We start from the raw sequence: 18,385 nt of genomic DNA, 5'->3' as shown, positions 1-18,385 counted from the left end.
CCCGGGCCTTTTGCAACCTCTGCCAGTACCATCTAAAGCTTGGGAACATATGACTATGGACTTTATTGAAGGCCTGGCTAACTCCTTTGGAAAGAATACAATTCTGGTGGTTATTGACAGATTCACAAAGTATGCACATCTCTTTACTCTAACTCATCCCTATAATGCTTTACAGGTAGCTCAATTATTCTTGGATAAATTTTGCAAGCTACATGGGGGTCCCAAAATCCATCTTTTCCGACAGAGATCCCATATTCACTAGTTTGTTTTGGAAGGAAATGTTCAAAGGATTACAGGTAGAGCAACGCCTAAGTTCGGCTTATCATCCACAAACTGATGGCCAATCGGAGAGGCTAAACCAATGTGTTGAAACTTACCTACGATTCATGACTGGTTACAAGCCCAAGGATTGGAGCAAATGGATTTCTATGGCTGAATATTTGTACAACACAAATTTCCAATCAGCTATTGGCATGACACCCTTTAGGGCCCTCTATGGCTATGACCCCCCCACTTCCCAGTTTCGAGCTTGTTGCACAATCAAAGGTGGAATCCGTGGATCGAGTATTGAAAGAGAGGCAGTTACTGGATCGGATATTGAACGATAATTTGGTCCAAGCTCAGAACCGCATGAAACAATTTGCAGATTTGAAAAGGGGTGAAAGGGAATTCAAGGTGGGAGATATGGTCTACCTTAAACTTCAACCTTATCGGCAAATGTATGTGGCTGTTCGGAAGAACCTTAAATTATCAACAAGATTTTTTGGCCCATATGAAGTTAGTCGAAAAGTTGGAGATGTCGCTTATGAGCTCAAGCTGCCAGTGGGTTCGAAAATCCACCCTGTCTTTCATCTATGCAACTAAAAAAGAAGATTGGCAATCAAGTGGTGCCTTCCATGGACCCTCCCTACTGCAGCAATGAAGGACAAATACTAACCGAGCCCATAGCTATTCTAGAACGAAAAATGATCAAGAAAGGGAACAAAGCAGTTGTCCAAGTGCTTGTCCAGTGCGCAAATCTTTCAAAAGAAGAAGCAACATGTGAGAATTATCATTTCCTTAAATCACAGTTTCCTGGATTTGATGTTTGACACCATGGATTTCCTTAAGGGGAGTGGAATTGTCACGAATTAGTGTGACAGAATTTGAATTAGAGATCAAGAAGGAATTGAGAAGGGGCCTTAGTTAATTATAATTGTTTATCAGTCCTTATGTTATAGTCCCCTAGTTTAGGAATATGACAATTTAGTCTTTAGTACACATTCTAATGAATCAAGGACACCTGTCCATTAGGTACCAATGGCCAGTACAGCTGTGCCTCTATCATCTTTATATTCTTTTCCTATGCATTGTAATCAGCACTCAGATTTTATGAATCCAAATTACTGTTTTGCTTAGTTTTTTTATTCTTTTCTTCTCTTGGTTCACGAGCTGCCTTCAATCCAACTGCTGTAGCTCTACACGCTACATTTTGAAAAATATTTTTTTCTCAAAAGTACTTTTGGTGAGAAGCAATTTGTGTTTGGTTAATTAATTTGAAAAGCACTTCTGAGCAGCAATTAGTGTTTGACCAAGCTTTTAAAAAGTATTCTAAGTATATTTTTCTCAAAAATACTTCTCAAAAACGTGCTTTTGGAGAGAAATTACTTTTTTCTGCTTCTGGTTCTTATCAAAAGCACCTTTTTTTTTTCTTCCAAAAACTTGACCAAACACTTCAACTTTAAAAAAAAAAAAAAATGCTTCAAGCTATAAGTGAATTACAATTCTACAATAAAAAGGTTGAAGGATTGTCTAATAAATATTCTGAGATTACTCAAAAATTTAATAATTACAGGATACATCATACATACAGTTCGTATTGATAGATTCAAATATTTTGTTTCTTTTGCACACACATGTGAAAATATGATATTCGTAAGTGTAGTTTCAACCGTGCAAGCGTATGTCCGCGTGAGGTTGCTTATTGCTTTTGGGTAGTCTCTCAATCTTGAATTATGTTACGCGGAAAACGGAAGAATAAATGGTGTTTATTGATGTTGACGGTTAGAAAATTGAACAAGAAGCGTCATAAATCTTCTGCTAATGGGCGCAGGGGGCGGAGGATAGTGCGGGATGCAGGTTCGGCTGAACCCAATAACTTTTGTTCAAATTATGTATTTATCTTAAAAAATTCATTAAATATGTACAACTTATTAATAATCAATAACTTAAAAAATTACAACCCCGGACCAATAAGGTTTAAATGTTGTGCTCCGCCTCTGAATGGGCGGCTCCGTTTGGATACTCTATCTAATCTATTATTATTATTATTATTATTATTATTATTATTATTATTATTAGGGTTTATGTGATACTTTTACTTTTTATTCTACAAAAAACTAACACCGTTATATACTTGCAAAATCTATAGATATAACTTTTTCGTTTTATTTTTAATGAGATGTTCTTATATGAATGATAAAATAAATTAAATATCATAGTGTTCTAAGAGTACTTATAGGATGTTACAAATAAACTTGAGTGTCAAACGAGATGAGCATATAAATGTTAATATCATATGGCTTCAACTAAGATAATAATGGTAAATATTATTTTAACAAGTACTTATACAGACTAAATTAATAAATACATATCATGTCTTTCATAAAAACTTAGTATTTTCTAGCCATGGTAAAGTAATATATTTTTACTCTAATATAACATTAGATCATTACTAATTAACCAATGCAATGCAATATAAATATAGTGTATGAGTAAAAAAGAATTTAAAAAAAAAAAAACTAGTGGTGAGCCATTAAGTTGATGACAGTATTTGGAGTTACATCGAATTGGGGATTGAAGATGATGGGAGCCGAAGTTCTGGGGCCCATTTTGGTGTTTAACTAAAAATGTAGGGGTTTGTTGCCGTGATTTACTCTTTGCCATGTGAAATTTGGGACATTATTTTCCTCCCTGACCCACAACTCCATACCTTTCCCGGTCCTCCACATGGGGGTTGTACATTTATCATTGCATTTCTTTGGATGTTGTTATTCTATTATTATTATTAAATTTACGAATTGTTAACGCGTCGCCATTTAATGATTTCGACGATTTAATGCTTAGAAATCGCTAAATTAACTTGTAGTTCAACCACAAAACCTTCATAACTTCAATGACAAGAGAGACTTTAATTAGACTTTAATTTCTGCAATAAATTAAGTATAAGTTGGGGAAATATCTTTAATTTCTGCAAACGTTTCTTTGCTTAATTTTAAAAGCTTGTCTCTAAAAAAAAAACTGTGGAAGAAGGTAGCAAAATTATGAAAATGTCATCTCATCACATTCATCTACATCAACATAAACCACTTACTACTAACACTGGCACTATTATAACCCACATTTTAGGCACTGGTTTGAAGAGCAGACCATTCATAATATATATAATTAGGAGAAATTTTTTCAAAGTTGATTGAATTTGTAAATTGGAAAGGAAGAACTTCAAGTAAGAGTGAGGTTAGGGAGTCAATATTATATAATCATAAAACTCGACAACGAGCTTATCTCTACAAAAGAAATGTTGCAACTTCAATATTGAACTTAGACAATTTTTTCCTTGGCATTTAAAATTATATGTACACAGCACCACTTAGAATTTCATATATGTAAATGCTTTTATGAGTTGGTACCTACTCCATGAGTATTTTACTACCAAATTTGTAGATAATAGTAAGGATTTAGAATAAAAGAAGGGCAACTATGAATACGATGCTTCTTCCTTTTCAAATTGCAGTTTCTGAATTTACTTTAGAATATCTTTGAGATGCTTGTAAATGGAGCTTAAAATACGAATTATTACACAAATAAAACTAGGGATTTTTACCTTCCTATACCACATATGAAACCTTATTACCCTCAATGTTTAAGGTTTGAGTTAATTACATTTCAGCATACCAAATTACCATTTATATACCATAATTAATTTAGAGGTATAATTAATTGACAGTTTTTTACTCCTTAATTAAAGATGTCCATATATCCCACGTTTCTCTCTCTCCTTAATTCCCAAGATCTGACCAGCACTGTTTTCCCCCTCCCATTTCTTTCTCTTCTCCATTCCTTCTTCTTCTAAAAAAATACAGAGATGAGGCCCATTTTTTTATAATCAGATTTTTAGCCAAAGAGATTCAATATGAAACCCATTGTAAATCCCATACAATAATAACGCCAAATACTGGCGGTGGCGGTGGCCAACACCAATTTGGTACATATACAACCCTGAAGATTTCATTAAGGAGTAGTCATAGGCCTTTGACAAGGATGAAGATGGAATAAGAAAGGATGGTTTATTTGTAGTTTTTTTTTAAATTTTGTAGATGAAGAGAAAATTTTGTAGTCAACATATTTTTTCAACATAGATTATAGTTTAATTGTAGTAATTTTATAGATACCCTTAAAAACAATACAACTTTATACAATACTTAAACTGATTTGTAGTTTATTTGTAGAAATTTTGTAGATAAAGAGAAAATTTTGTAGTTAACATTTTTTTTTCAACATAGATTGTAGTGTAATTGTAGTATAAATGTAGTAATTTTGTAGATACCCTTCAAAACAATACTGCTTTATACATACGTAAACTAATTTGTAGTTTATTTGTAGATTTTTTGTAGAAAATTTGTAGATTAGGAGAAAATTTTGTAGTCAACATTTTTTTTCAACATAGATTGCAGTTTAATTGTAGTATAAATGTAGTAATTTGTAGATACCATTAAAACAATATTGCTTTATACATACTTAAACTGATTTGTAGTTTATTTGTAGAAAATTTGTTGACTGGAGCTAGAGGAATGAAAACTTTGATTCTCTTTTTCTTCTTCATGGGAGACTCCCCGAAATCAGATTCCAATGTATCTTCAGGCGCAACAAATTGCTGGTGAATCTCGTTAATGGATGATGTTGGAGACATGAGTTGACTTACTGGGCGTGGATTAAAAGTTGCAGGGCGAGGACGTGAAAAATGAGGAAAGAGAAGCCTGCAGAAAAAGGAGGAAACAAATCTGATGTGAATATGAAAAAATATTTAGTCCCAAATTTTTAGGCGCCTAATTTGGAAGGAATAAGCTATTCAAATATTTATCCCAGATTTGTAGGCGCCTAATTTGGAAGGAATCAGCTCTTAATATTGGGTATTTAATGAATGGAATAAATTTTGTAGGAAAAATATAAACATGGCGGGTAATAATGAAATTATGCACATTTTTAATAATAAGGTTTCATATATGGTATAGATAGGAAAAAATCCCATAAAGCTACTCGCAAGTCGCAACAATGTCCAACACAGTACTTGGGCCCAAAGGGCTTCACATTTCGCCCAAATAAAAATCAAGAATTAAAAGTGCTAAAGTCATTTAATATACAGAATAAATAAATAGAAAATGAACTCCCAAACAATATAATCTTTTTAATCTATTTTATGTGACACTTTTTTTTATGTGTGCCAAAAATATTGACAACTTTCTATTTTTTAAAACTATTTAACTTTTAACTTCTTATTTACCCTAAATAAACAGATTTATCACTATAACAAACAAAATCCACCCACCAAGGCGATTTTATTGTCATAGCGAGTAAGGTTTAATGATGGAATTACTATAATAGGTAAAGTTTAATTACATAAATGAAAAATATTTTTTTGACGTATTGTTATAGTAGGTAAAGTATAGTTACTTCAGTGTTAAAAATAAAAGATATATGTTATAAATTGTTGTGGGTTAAAAAGTTTATCCAATTAAAGTGACCAATTTGAATAGGGATTATTTTATTTACAGAGTCGCCATTTGAAACTGATCTTTGGATGTTCCAACTCACATTTTATTTGGATCCACAGTCAAAGGAAGGTTTGACTCTATTTTATTGGTTTACGAAAATAAAATCTGGGCAAGGAATTCTGTTGACCGGGGAGAAGGTGTAAGGCATTTCCCGAGTCCCGTTGTTCTAGCACGGTCACTTTATTGACTTAAACTTGGCTTGAATTAATTTTGGACAAACTGTATTTTTATTTGATTTTTATGTTTTGTCTATATCCGCTTTTATTGCTAGATTATTAAAATTATTAAAGGATGTTTTGAATAAATAAAATATCGTAACCACACTACGCAAGCGAATGCGTGAACGAGACGAAATTTATTAATTCTGTCATAACAGCGCTACGCAAGCGAATCTGCAGTCATGACAAAGAATTATTAGCACGTTATTACTTTTGGATAAATAGTTACATTTGAAAAAATTAATTTTTTAAAATTTATTAAATGTCATCTATCGTGCTATGCAAGCGAATTCGCGATTTTAAGAAAGGATTAATTAAATTAAAAATTAACTAAAACTATTGAATATGGTATGAGATTATTGAATTAATTGAATGCCAAACATCACACTACGCACACGAGTCCGTGAAGTTAAAGCGCGCCTACTAGTTGCCTAGCGTTTAAAATTAATTAGAAGGAAATGAGATAATTTAATTAGTAACAAAATTTGATTTTTATTATTATTTTCTAGCCTTATTGTTTGGAAAAATTATGCAATTAAAAATGTTGGACCAACTCTATCTATTTTAAAGAATGAGCCAAATTATGGATTTTTAGAGTAGTTGGGTTGCTGGAATTCATTATAAGAAAATGGGCCAGCTGAAATTATTTGTAAAAAATGGGCTAGCTAGCTTAATTGGCATTGGGCCTGCATAAATTGAGCTTTTGGCCCGTATATTATTCTAGAGATAATCTCCATGGCCCAACCGGATTTGCAAAAAAAAAAAAAAGGATAATGGTCCAAAATAATTATTTCTCATTTTAGTTATTACAAAGGATCACAAATAATAAAGCAATAAAGTCATTGTTAAGGTTCAAAATTCCAAAATCACTCAAAGAAATTTAACATATCATGCTTCATGCTTAAACCAACATTTCTTATTATACAAATTTAAGATAAAATGACATAAGCACATAACAAGGCAATTAAATTAAAGTCAACATGCTTATCATAAATAATTGCATTCAATGCTCAAAACTCGAACAGTTTGAGAAACCTAACGTGTTCTCTTTTATTACTAAGACTGAAAGATCAAAACAAATTTACTTCGAGTTAACTCACTTTTTAAAGCAAGTCACAAGTCCTAGTAGAAGAGAAACACCAAATACTACATCAAGTGACCAACAAACAAACTGATTCTAGCTTAACCTTAAGAGAAAAAAATTATCTTTCTCTATAATAACTTCCTAACAAATCTAAACTTAGCTAGCATGATTCTTGCTCCAGAATTTGTAGGTTTGGTAAAGAGGATATTCTATTAACTTCCTTCTCATGACTTAACTAAGAACAATTTCCTAATGACTTTTAAACAGAGGACTCGTCCATCTTTAAACTAGATCAAAATAGAGTCTTAGAACTTGAACAAATATTAACATTAACCTATTTTCTTATATTGATACATACATTCATACATGTGACTTTCAAAGAAAATCATGGTAGATCAAATCTAAGATGCTTAAACAAACTCAAAAATTTAACCTCATTCAAACATTGCAATAAAGAGTCTAAGATACAAGGTAAAGTGGTTACCTAAATGCTGAAACAAACCAAACAAATCAGCACTGAAGACTTTGATTCCACAAGCTAAAGATCAAAAACCAGAATGCAACTAGTAACAACAACCGAGCAACAACTTATACCCAGTGAAAACTAGTGGAAAGTCCAGAGAACAAACCCAATAAAATAGAAGATTTTGAAGGAACTAAATCCAGAAAAGAAAACTCTTAAAGTCTTTGGTATTCTGGGATATTTTCTCTCAAAGTATGTTCTTTTATTAGTGTGCGAGATGTATAGAAAGTATAAAGATCATGTAGTCTTTTATAGGAGAAGAAGCAATTCCTTCATAATTGAAAATTTGTCCTTAGGACATATTTTCACCAAAAATCTGCTCTAACTATTCAAAGGACAAACTTTTGATTCAAAATCTGTCCAAAATATAGTGCTTTCACCAAACAATGACAGACTTTTTTGGAGTTTTGTACTCCTAAAAGAACATGAACAGTAAAAAAAGTAACCAAATAGGTAACTTATACTCAAGTATTCAGCTTTTATCAACACATGACTGAAATTCAGCTTACACACTCAAACTCAAACCAACTACGAACTAGCAAAGCAGAAACAAGACTTAAAATGTAATCGAACTAAGTATTCAAACAAATTAAACTAAAGCCAATCCATTTATGAAAACTAATAATAGACAATTGAAATTAGGAAACACTTCCTAAAGTACAACTTAAATGAACATTGATAAGCTATCGAACAACGATTAATAGCAACCTAAACAAACGGCTTAGTACCTGACTCTAAAGTATTTAAGCAACGACCAACATTGAAGAATGTTAATGAAATTAAAAACGAACTAACGATCACATATTAACAATTAATTGAAAAACAAAAAATTAAACTAAAACCTAAACTTAAATGGGGAAAAAACAAAAATTACGAAAAAGGGGGAAAAGATTAGGGTGCGAGCTTATACCAAACTCCGGGACATTCGACGTCGAATCGAGCAATGAGACGATGCCCAGGATACCAAGTGGTGGATGTCCAACCCCGAGGCGCATATTTCTTTTTGGTAGACGCTAAACTAATAGATTCCGGTGTCTTGCCAAAAGGAAACAAGTGACTTTGGGTCAAAAAAAATAAGACGGAGAAGCAGTGGCGTGTCAGAGGCGGTAGGCAGTGGTGGTCGCCGGAATTTTGGGTTCAAAATAATACTATGTGATAGATCAAGGAAAGACCTACACACTCATGTAGGTATTAAATGGTAGTGAAGTCTCAAACTTGACGAATTTGAAAAGAAAGGGGTGACTAGGGTTTCGGTTTTTTGGAGATTCATGGAGTTTGGTTGGAATTTTGAGGCCTTGAGTAAGAGATATGGAGAGAGGAGGAGAGGAGGATATGTTGCGATTTTAGGGGTGTTTGGGGGCGGCCGCCACCGGTGGGCAATTTCCGGCGGCGGAGCAAGGCGGTCGTGGGGAGAGTGTGGAGAGGGAGAAGAGAGGTGAAGAAAGAAAGACTAAAGGGAAAATGGGGGTCAAAATTTGGGGATTTCGGGCTTTAAATACTGGGGATGGGGAGTGAATGAAAGCCGTTGGATTATGAGGGAATGAATGGGTGAGATTGAGTCTTGAATTTATTAAGTGAAACGACGTTGTTTTATTATGAAACTACGTCGTTTTGATATGGGTCTTGGCAAGCCAACAATTGGACTGAGTCAAACGAATTGGGCTGCTGATTTTCCTTAAAATTCGGCCCTATTTAGATCACAAATGCTAAAACCCAATATTTTTAACCCTTAAAAAAATAATTAAATTCTAATTCTAAAATCTATAAACAGACCCAATAAACCTAAAAAAGATGTAATGTAGGAGAAATGGAAAAGGCAAAAATTAGGTATTTACAACTGCCCCTCTTTGCTCGAGAACATGAAGTGTTTTCGTGCAAAAAAAAGTGATTACTATAGCAAATTTTGCTCATGTATCACTCTAATGAAAGCATTTGTTGTGAAAAATGTGACTGAACCTTGCTTCCTAGGTTGCCTACATATCCTTGACTACAAAGGAATCAGATCAGTGTAGTTCTAGAATAATTTTGGTAGTTGGGACTACCTGACACTAGAGTTAAGACTGTTGCTGCTGCTGTTGTTGTTTACTGTTACTTGCTGCTTACATCAAAAGAAAATAGAGAAGATAACTACATATGCCCGCAAGCTAAGAGTTACAAAATTCCTATCTATGAGTCTTCTGGAGCTAAATCTTGATTCTTGACCCGCTCGCTTGTGTTGACCGTAGATTGGATCTTGATCCTCTTTGAAGAAAAGATTATGACTCAATATCAATTGCTTGCTTTCCTGATCCGAAACTCAGAAGGTAAATCTTGAGACGCTGAGTTGCTGACACATTATCAAGGTTAACTCCAACTATCATGTGATGGAAAGACTTCTTTCTTCTGATGAGAATTGGAACAAACTTTAAATCGTCGCAATCTGTCTCTACGGCCGAGGCCTGCAAAGCCATCAAAGACGAAGAAAACGAATAAAAAATTTCTACCCCAGTTGGGCACTAGAAAAATTTTGTGAGTTATTAGAGAAAGCTATAAACTGTCTAATTTGTTGAAAGGAAGATAAAGACAGTAGTATAAACTAGCTATGTGAGGATATGTAACCAAGGGGTAGTACCCTATGTTAAAGAGAGAGAACATAACTTGGGGATGGCGCCCGATATTACTAAAAGGAAATGTAATCATGGCTTGGTGCCTTTATATTAAAGGATAGAATGTAACTAGGGGATGATGCCATGTATTACCGAGAGAATGTAACCAGGGGTTGGTACCATGTATTATTGAAAAGGAACGTAACCAGGGGTTGGCACCCTGAATTACTGAAAAGGAACGTAACCAGGGGTTGGCACCCTGAATTACTGAAAAGGAACGTAACCATGGGTTGGCACCCTGTATTAACAAAAAGGAACATAACCAGGAGTTGGTACCCTGTATTACTGAAAGGAACGTAACCAGGAGTTGGTACCCTGTATTACTGAAAGGAAATGTAACCATGGGTTGGCACCCTATATCACTGAAAGGAAATATAATCAGGGGTTGGCGCCCTGTATCACTAGGAGAGAATGTAACCAGGGGTTGGTACCATGTATCATTGAAAAGAATGTAACCAAGGGTTGGTACTCTGTATTACTAAGGAGGAATGTAACCGGGGGTTGGTACCCTGTATTACTGAAAGGAATGTAACCAGGGGTTGGCACCCTGTATTACTGAGGAGGAATGTAACCAGGGTTGTACCCTGTATTACTGAAAAGAATGTAACCAAGGCTTGGCACCCTGTATTATGGATAAAGTGTTGAATCCCTCTAGGTGAAAAAGTTCTACCTGAGTTTAAGCTACGTAAAACAGCCTGAGTGAAGAGTACTTCTACCTGGAAATATGTGCTGGATCCCCTAGGCGAAAAGGTTCTACCTGAGTTGAGCTACGTAAAACAGCCTGAGCGAAGAGTACTTCTACCCGGAAATATGTGCTGGATCCCCCTAGGAGAAAAGGTTCTACATGAGTTGAGCTACGTAAAACAGCCTGAGCGAAGAGTAATTTTACCCGAAAATATGAGCTGGATCCTCCTAGGCGAAAAGGTTCTACCTGAGTTAAGCTACGTAAAACAGCTTGAGCGAAAAGTACTTCTACCTGGAAATATAAGCTGGATCCCCCTAGGCGAAAAGGTTCTACCTGAGTTATGCTACGAAAATGGGAGGTATAAAAAATAGTGATGCATGCTAAAAATAAAAGAAAATGGAGATTTTGCGGAACTTACCTTTAGTGACATTCGTCCTTTGAGAATCGCTATTCTGCATTGCTTTGTTCCTGCTTCAAACAAAGAAAAATTTGTGAGTTTTCAAAGTGGTGGTCAGTTTGTAGTCTTGATATCAGAGTAGTTTGAATTCATGGCCACTCCGCTATCGAAGAACTGATTCTGTCTGTGGTACCGAGGTGCTTGGATACTCTGTATCGCTTTCTGGAGACCTTGGCTTTCCGACGTTACCCTCGACTGTTTCATACCCGGATATCCATGGTACCGCTAATCCTTTTCCCTAAGGCAAGGCAATTTTTCCCTTTAAAATCAAACTTAGTTGTCTTGCACCAGTACCAGTTTGTGTCCGTAGTGCTATCAATTTTTCCGATAAAGCAAATCTTGCTTAGGCGACCTTCTCGGTTTCTTCCAGTCACTTTGTTCGGCTTATCAGAAGAGATCACAAATGGATTCGTGCCTTGGTCAATGCCGTATATGCCCCAAATTATGCTCGGTATTACGGGAAAACTGTATCCAGTTTTGATACCCTTTCTTTGCTTCGCTTTTGATGCAAGATTAGACCGAAAGGGACTCAAAGAAAATTATGGGTAAAAATAGAAGAATAATTGAAAGTGAAAAAGAACCATGTTTAAACAAAAGGTGTCCCTTTCGGGGAAAGAAATAGGGAGACTTATCTGGAGGTATGTGCCGACTTTAATGAATCATGACATGCATTTTGGACTAGACGCCCGATCCGTCTGAGCTGTCTAATTCTCAAAATCTGTCACAAACGTTCATCTTGAAACTGTCTGCTTGTGCTCATGATGGAGTATCAAAGACCCTCATTCGGCTAGTAGTGCCTTTTGCGGGTTTTCGCTAATTGACCTATCTTATTTCTCTACTCACCGTCTACTTATGGTGCCCATATGAGTTTTCACCAATAAGCCTCTCTCATTTCTTTACTCACTGTCGTCTTACGGTGCCCATACGAGTTTTCACCGATAAGACTCTCTCATTTCTATTTTTTACTAAGATATTGTGTGCGACAGGTTGTCCAAAATCTTGGCATGGTGACTTCAACATTATTGTAGATCGATCAGAAGGTCTTAACGGGAAAAGTCAAAAAGAACCTTGAACTGAATTACAACTTTTGGGAACCATTTTTACAGAGAGACCGTAACAAACAAAATAAACTTCTGCCCCAGTTTTGGAGTATGGGATATGAATTTTTTGTTATGACAGGACCAAACCCAGGGCAAGGCTGCCTATATATCCTTTCGGAATTAGGTTGAACGTAGTTCACTCACTCAGAAGATTTGTTGTTTGATTTTCTTTTCTTTTTTGTTTCTTTTTTTCTTTTTCGTTTTTTTTCAAGTACACAGATTCCAAAAGGAGGGAAAATAAAGAAGACAAATGCGGCTCAAAAGGGTTAATAAAAAGGGTGACACCTATTTAGGATAGTGAGCAATGACAGCCTTTGTCATCTCGATCTGAGAAAATCATGCGTGAAAGTTTCGTAGTGGGTATACATCAAACATAATATCTTTTGACTGCATCTATATTAATAGTCATGTCCGGTACTCGTCCTTCTTCATCTACCAAGTACAAGGCCCCTTTTGGTAAGACTTTCTTGATGATGTAGGGTCCTTTCCAGTTCAAGGCGAACTTTCCTTTAGCTTTTACCTAGTGCGAAAGAATGCGTTTCAAGACGAGCTGGCCTACCTCGAAGTACCTTGGGCATACTTTCTTGTTATAAGGACGTGCCATTCTTTGCTGGTATAATCGGCCAAAACACACTGCTGCTAGCCGTTTTCATCAATTAGCATTATCTGTTCTAATCGGGTCTTGACCCACTTAGTATCTTCAATATCCGATTCCATAATGATTCGGAGAGAGGGAATTTCGACTTCAGCCGGTATTACAGCTTCCGTTCCATCTACCAGCAAATAAGGAGTTGCACCAACAGATGTGCGAGCAGTCGTGTGATATCCCAAAAGAACAAAAGGCAACTTTTCATGCCATTACTTGGACCCTTGGATCATCTTCCTAGGAATCTTCTTGATGTTCTTGTTTGCCGCTTCAACGCCTCCATTGGCTTTTGGTCGGCAAGGTTCATCATATGACTATTTAGATTGGTTGTGTTATCAGTGATACTGGTCTTCGGGATACCAAAGCGACAAATGATTTTGGAATGAACAAAGTGATGTTATAAACGTCAATACCACACAAGAGGGGGGGGGTGATTTGTGTGGTACCTAATTTTCGCGTTAGAAGAACCTGGTTCTTCTAAGTGTTCTAACTACAGCAGTTTGCGGAATAATAAATACTGAAAGTAAAGTGCACAGAGATTTTTATGTGGAAAACACCTGGCTCAAAAGGTGAAAAAACCACGACCTACTACTCAGTAGGATTTTCCCAACTCCACTAAAATCACTGAGCCAAAAACTGCATTTACAAAACTCTTTGTAAACCTAAGGATTAACTCTAATCCCAGTGTAGCACACAGTCTCAACTGTTGCGACACTTTCAAGTTAACTCTAACTTGAATACTCAGAGTACCTAATACAATTGCTTCTAAGAAAGCTGAAAGGTACAATATGAAAACCTACAACAATTAAACTAGACTTAGAATAAACACAATGATGAAACTGGTTCTTCTATCTTAATTCATGTAGCTTCAAACGTGCACACTTGTATCTTGCATATGTTGCTTGCAAATCAGACTTGATCTTTTTGCTCTCAAATATGCTTAACTTTTGCTTATGTGAATTCACCTGTAAAAGAGAACAATCGTTATATTTATAGAGTTAGTAATCAGAGTTTGATAAGAACTCGAATTGTGGATCCTTTGGCAATTCGAGTCCAAGAACAACTCTAACTCCTAATCCATATTCTTGATCCGGACGTAATTCTCTTTTCATAAGGAGACTTCAACTCCTTATCCTATATGCAATCTTTTCGATCAGTTCAGAAGATATTCATCAAGATATTGCTGCTTGATCTCAAGGACTTATCTTCTTCACGTGCATCTCATGTGTATGGGCCATAACAACTGTGTCTCCTTAGATGAACCTGGTCCTTCACTGAGTTCGTTTGTCATTCTTCAAAACTTCAACTGATCTTGGGCCAACAAATTCCCCCTTTTTGATGATGACAAACTCTGTGCTTTTACTGATTATAGAACCTGTGGAACTCAGCTAAAATATCATCACTTGAAAATTTTTACTTATCATTAAGGGCCAGATTTAATTAGGTCATAAACATCACTGTTCAGAAAATAGACACAATTTCTTTTAAAGCACAATATCTTCCCCCTTTTGGCATCATCGAAAAGTTGCATAAATATGTGAATCCCAGAATATTAATCATTACTCATGGCCACTGGGGCAACTGCAAGTGAAAGCATGCTTTAGATAATCAAAAATCAACTTGACAAAAATAACTATTAAGAGCAGAATCATCACAAAACAAAAGAAATGCAAATTGTCATTGATAAGGCATTGCTTCTACAGTACAGTCCACAAAAAGAAAGAACAAAAACTACCAACCATGAGCAAAAACAAGAAAAATCCCTAATCTGGGTCACTGGGGGTAACTGAAATGGTACGGAACTAGGACAAAGATGGCTAAGGCTTAGAAGAACTGGAGGGTTGGGATTGGAGTAGGTTGAGCATTGTTTGTAGCATCCCTTCACTCTTTTCCTTTTCTTTTGCAAGTTCTGCCTTCGACCCATTCCTTTCTTCTTCCAATTCAGCTACTCGAGCCTGAAGCCTAGCAATCTCAGCATCTTTGGTCCCACATTCTTGCATCAACGCTCTAACTTTGCTATTTACTGTAGTTTTTACGGATGAACCAGGTTCAACAGGGACAACACTTAGCAGATAATCACAGGCCTGGAGAGTCTTGATTCCAAAGTGCTCCTTACTGGAGGCATTTTCCCATTTCTTCAAAGGGACGTTCATCCTGTCCAGTACAGTTGTCAAAATGAATCCATAAGGAGTAGCATGAGCCTTTGAACCATTTATGACTCTGTCCAGCAATTTGACTATGAAAGCAGGCCAATTGATTTGTTTACCCCTCACAAGACACTCCATGAGAACCAGGTCCATATAATTTGCAGTGTGCCTCCTCTCTTGATGGACCAGGTCCATCTCCTCCTCCTCTTCTACAGCAGCCTCAGAACTTTCTACTACCTTTTCCTTTCCTTTTTCCTTCTTCTTTTTCTTACTCTTGTCTAATGCTTCCTGTAGTTCTGCTTCACTTTGCCTTACTTTACTCCTTGTAGTTCTTCCCCTAGGTACAGAAGTAGCAGCAGTCTTGGGAGATGTTACTTTGCTTTTCTTTGATGGTTTGTCAGCAACTGGGGTCTTTTGTGAAGACGCCTTGCGCTTCTTTGGGTCATAACTGGCCCCTACTTTCTTTAGAATATCTGCTAAAGTCTCCTCCATAGAAGAACCAAGTTCTTCTTGTTGCTCACTCATCTTAACAAGTCCCTCGGCAGCTTCTCCTGATCCGCTTCCCCCTGACTTCAAGCCACCTTCTTCTCCACCACCACATATAGCAAGAACCTCCCCTTTCTTTTTCTTTCTCCTCCTACTAGTCTTAGCCCCTTCAACATTTTTCACAGCACCCACAAGCACAAACCTATTATCTACCTTCTCAGCTATATCAGAAAATACAAAATAGGTGTTTACCTCACCTGGGGTTTCTTGACTCTTGTCATTATCAGAAGACCCAGGTTTTTCTCCTTCACTAGCAGAGATGAACTTTTCAGACTCAGAGCTTGAGCCAGATTCTTCAGCTAAAACCTCTTTCCTTTGACTGGCCTTTAATTTCTCGTTCAAGGCTTTTCTGAGAGAGCCAGATGCTATAGTTTTTCTGGCTAACATCTTTTGCCGGCGAAATTTGGGTTTTGACGTTTCAACTGGAGGTGTTGATGATGAGGTATTAGGGAAAACAGGTGGGGGAGTTCCAGGATTGTCTTGAGGTCAGTCATGGCGGAGTATTTCTGGAAATCTTTTGGGAATTTTTGGAGAAGAAAAGGTAATTATCAGAAGTATTGGAGAAGTGAATGACGGTTATGAGTGATGAGAGAAGGTGTGGAGTGTATTTAAAGAGGGATCATGATTAAGCCTGTAACGGCAGCCTTTTCAGTGGTCAATTAGGAGTCTAATCAAATTAGAATTCCGGTCTCTTTAGAGATTAATGAGTGACGCTAGTTTTTAGGAAAAAATCCCGTTTAAGTTTAGACTCCTAGGATAATGAAACTGGTTCAATGCTCAACGGATAGAATTTATGAAAGTTTGGTGTAATTAGGACTTCTGCTCATGGTTGATAATTTTATCTTTATAATTGTGCAAAGTATAGAAACATACCTGAACTTTCTTATGAGCATATACTGATGAACCAGGTTCTTCAAGTAAAACTTCCCTTGATCATGCCTCAAATGTCAGAATAGAAAAACTTTGTAAGAGATTAAGGATTCATATAAACACATGTCACAGGAGTATACTAATCAAGTATGAGACTGAGTAAGAATTAGTCTAGATATTTACATTGAATTAAGAACTCCTAACCAAAATTTTTTTTTTTATCTTTTTCATAATTTTTTTTCTCATTGTGCATTCTGAACTGGACCTTTTAGGTGATCTTAATCATCCCTAATTTCAACCTGTTCCTTTCAAAGTTTTCTCTACTCAGTGCTTTAGTGAAGATGTCAGCTATTTGTTTATCAGTAGCACAAAATTCTATGGAGATTAACCCTTTCTCATAGTTATCTCTTAAGAAGTGGTGTCTAACATCTATGTGCTTGGTCCTTTTATGATGAACAGGGTTCTTTGTCATACTTATAGCACTAGTGTTATCACAGAATATTGGTATGCATTCTATACCAAAGTCTACTAATTGTTGTTTGATCCACAGTAGTTGAGCACAACAAGAAGCTGCAGCCACATACTCAGCTTCAGCAATAGATAGGGCTACTGAATTTTGTTTCTTGGTAGCCCATGATATAAGACATGAACCAAGAAAGTGAGCCATACCTGAGGTGCTTTTTCTATCCACTAGGAAACCTGCATAGTCAGCATCAGCATAACCTACTAGATCGAAATTACTACCTTTAGGGTACCATAGGCACAATTCAGTAGTCCCCTTCAGATATCTCAATATCCTCCTGACAGCAGTCAAGTGAGACTCTTTAGGATTAGCTTGAAAACGAGCACAAAGTCCTACATTGAAAACAATGTCAGGTCTGCTGGCAGTAAGATACAAGAGTGAACCAATCATACCCCTATACAACTTTTGATCAACTGATGAACCAGGTTCATCAATATCTAATTTAGTGGCAGTTGCAATAGGTGTATCTATTTCTTTAGAGTCTTCCATTTTAAACTTCTTGATTAGTTCTTTTGTATACTTCTGCTGATGAATCATGGTTCCATTTGGACTTTGTTTGATCTGCAAGCCTAGGAAGAAATTTAGTTCGCCCATCATACTCATTTCAAACTCACTTCCCATTAATTTTGCAAAGTCCTTACTCAACCTATCAGAAGTGGCCCCAAATATTATATCATCAACATATATTTGTACAACAAGAAGATCTTTACCTTTTTTCCTTAGGAACAAAGTGCTGTCAATTTTACCTCTTTTGTACCCATGCTCCAGAAGGAATTTTGACAATCTTTCATACCAAGCTCTTGGGGCCTGCTTGAGACCATAGAGAGCTTTATCTAGCTTGTATACATGATCAGGACATTCTTTACTTTCGAATCCTGGAGGTTGTCTCACAAACACTTCTTCTTTGAGATAGCCATTTAGGAAGGCACTTTTGACATCCATTTGATGAAGAGTGAATTCCATATGTGCTGCAAAGGCTATGAGGAGTCTAATTGCTTCAAGTCTAGCCACTGGAGCAAAAGTCTCATCATAATCAATGCCTTCCTCTTGACTATAGCCTTGAACCACCAACCTTGCCTTATTTCTTGTAACTGTTCCATCTTCATCTAGTTTGTTCCTGAAGACCCATTT

The sequence above is a fragment of the Nicotiana attenuata genome, unplaced genomic scaffold (genome assembly GCF_001879085.1).
Source record: "Nicotiana attenuata strain UT unplaced genomic scaffold, NIATTr2, whole genome shotgun sequence".
In the NCBI taxonomy this organism is placed as follows: Eukaryota; Viridiplantae; Streptophyta; class Magnoliopsida; order Solanales; family Solanaceae; genus Nicotiana; species Nicotiana attenuata.
Note: the sequence above shows the minus strand (reverse complement) of the source record.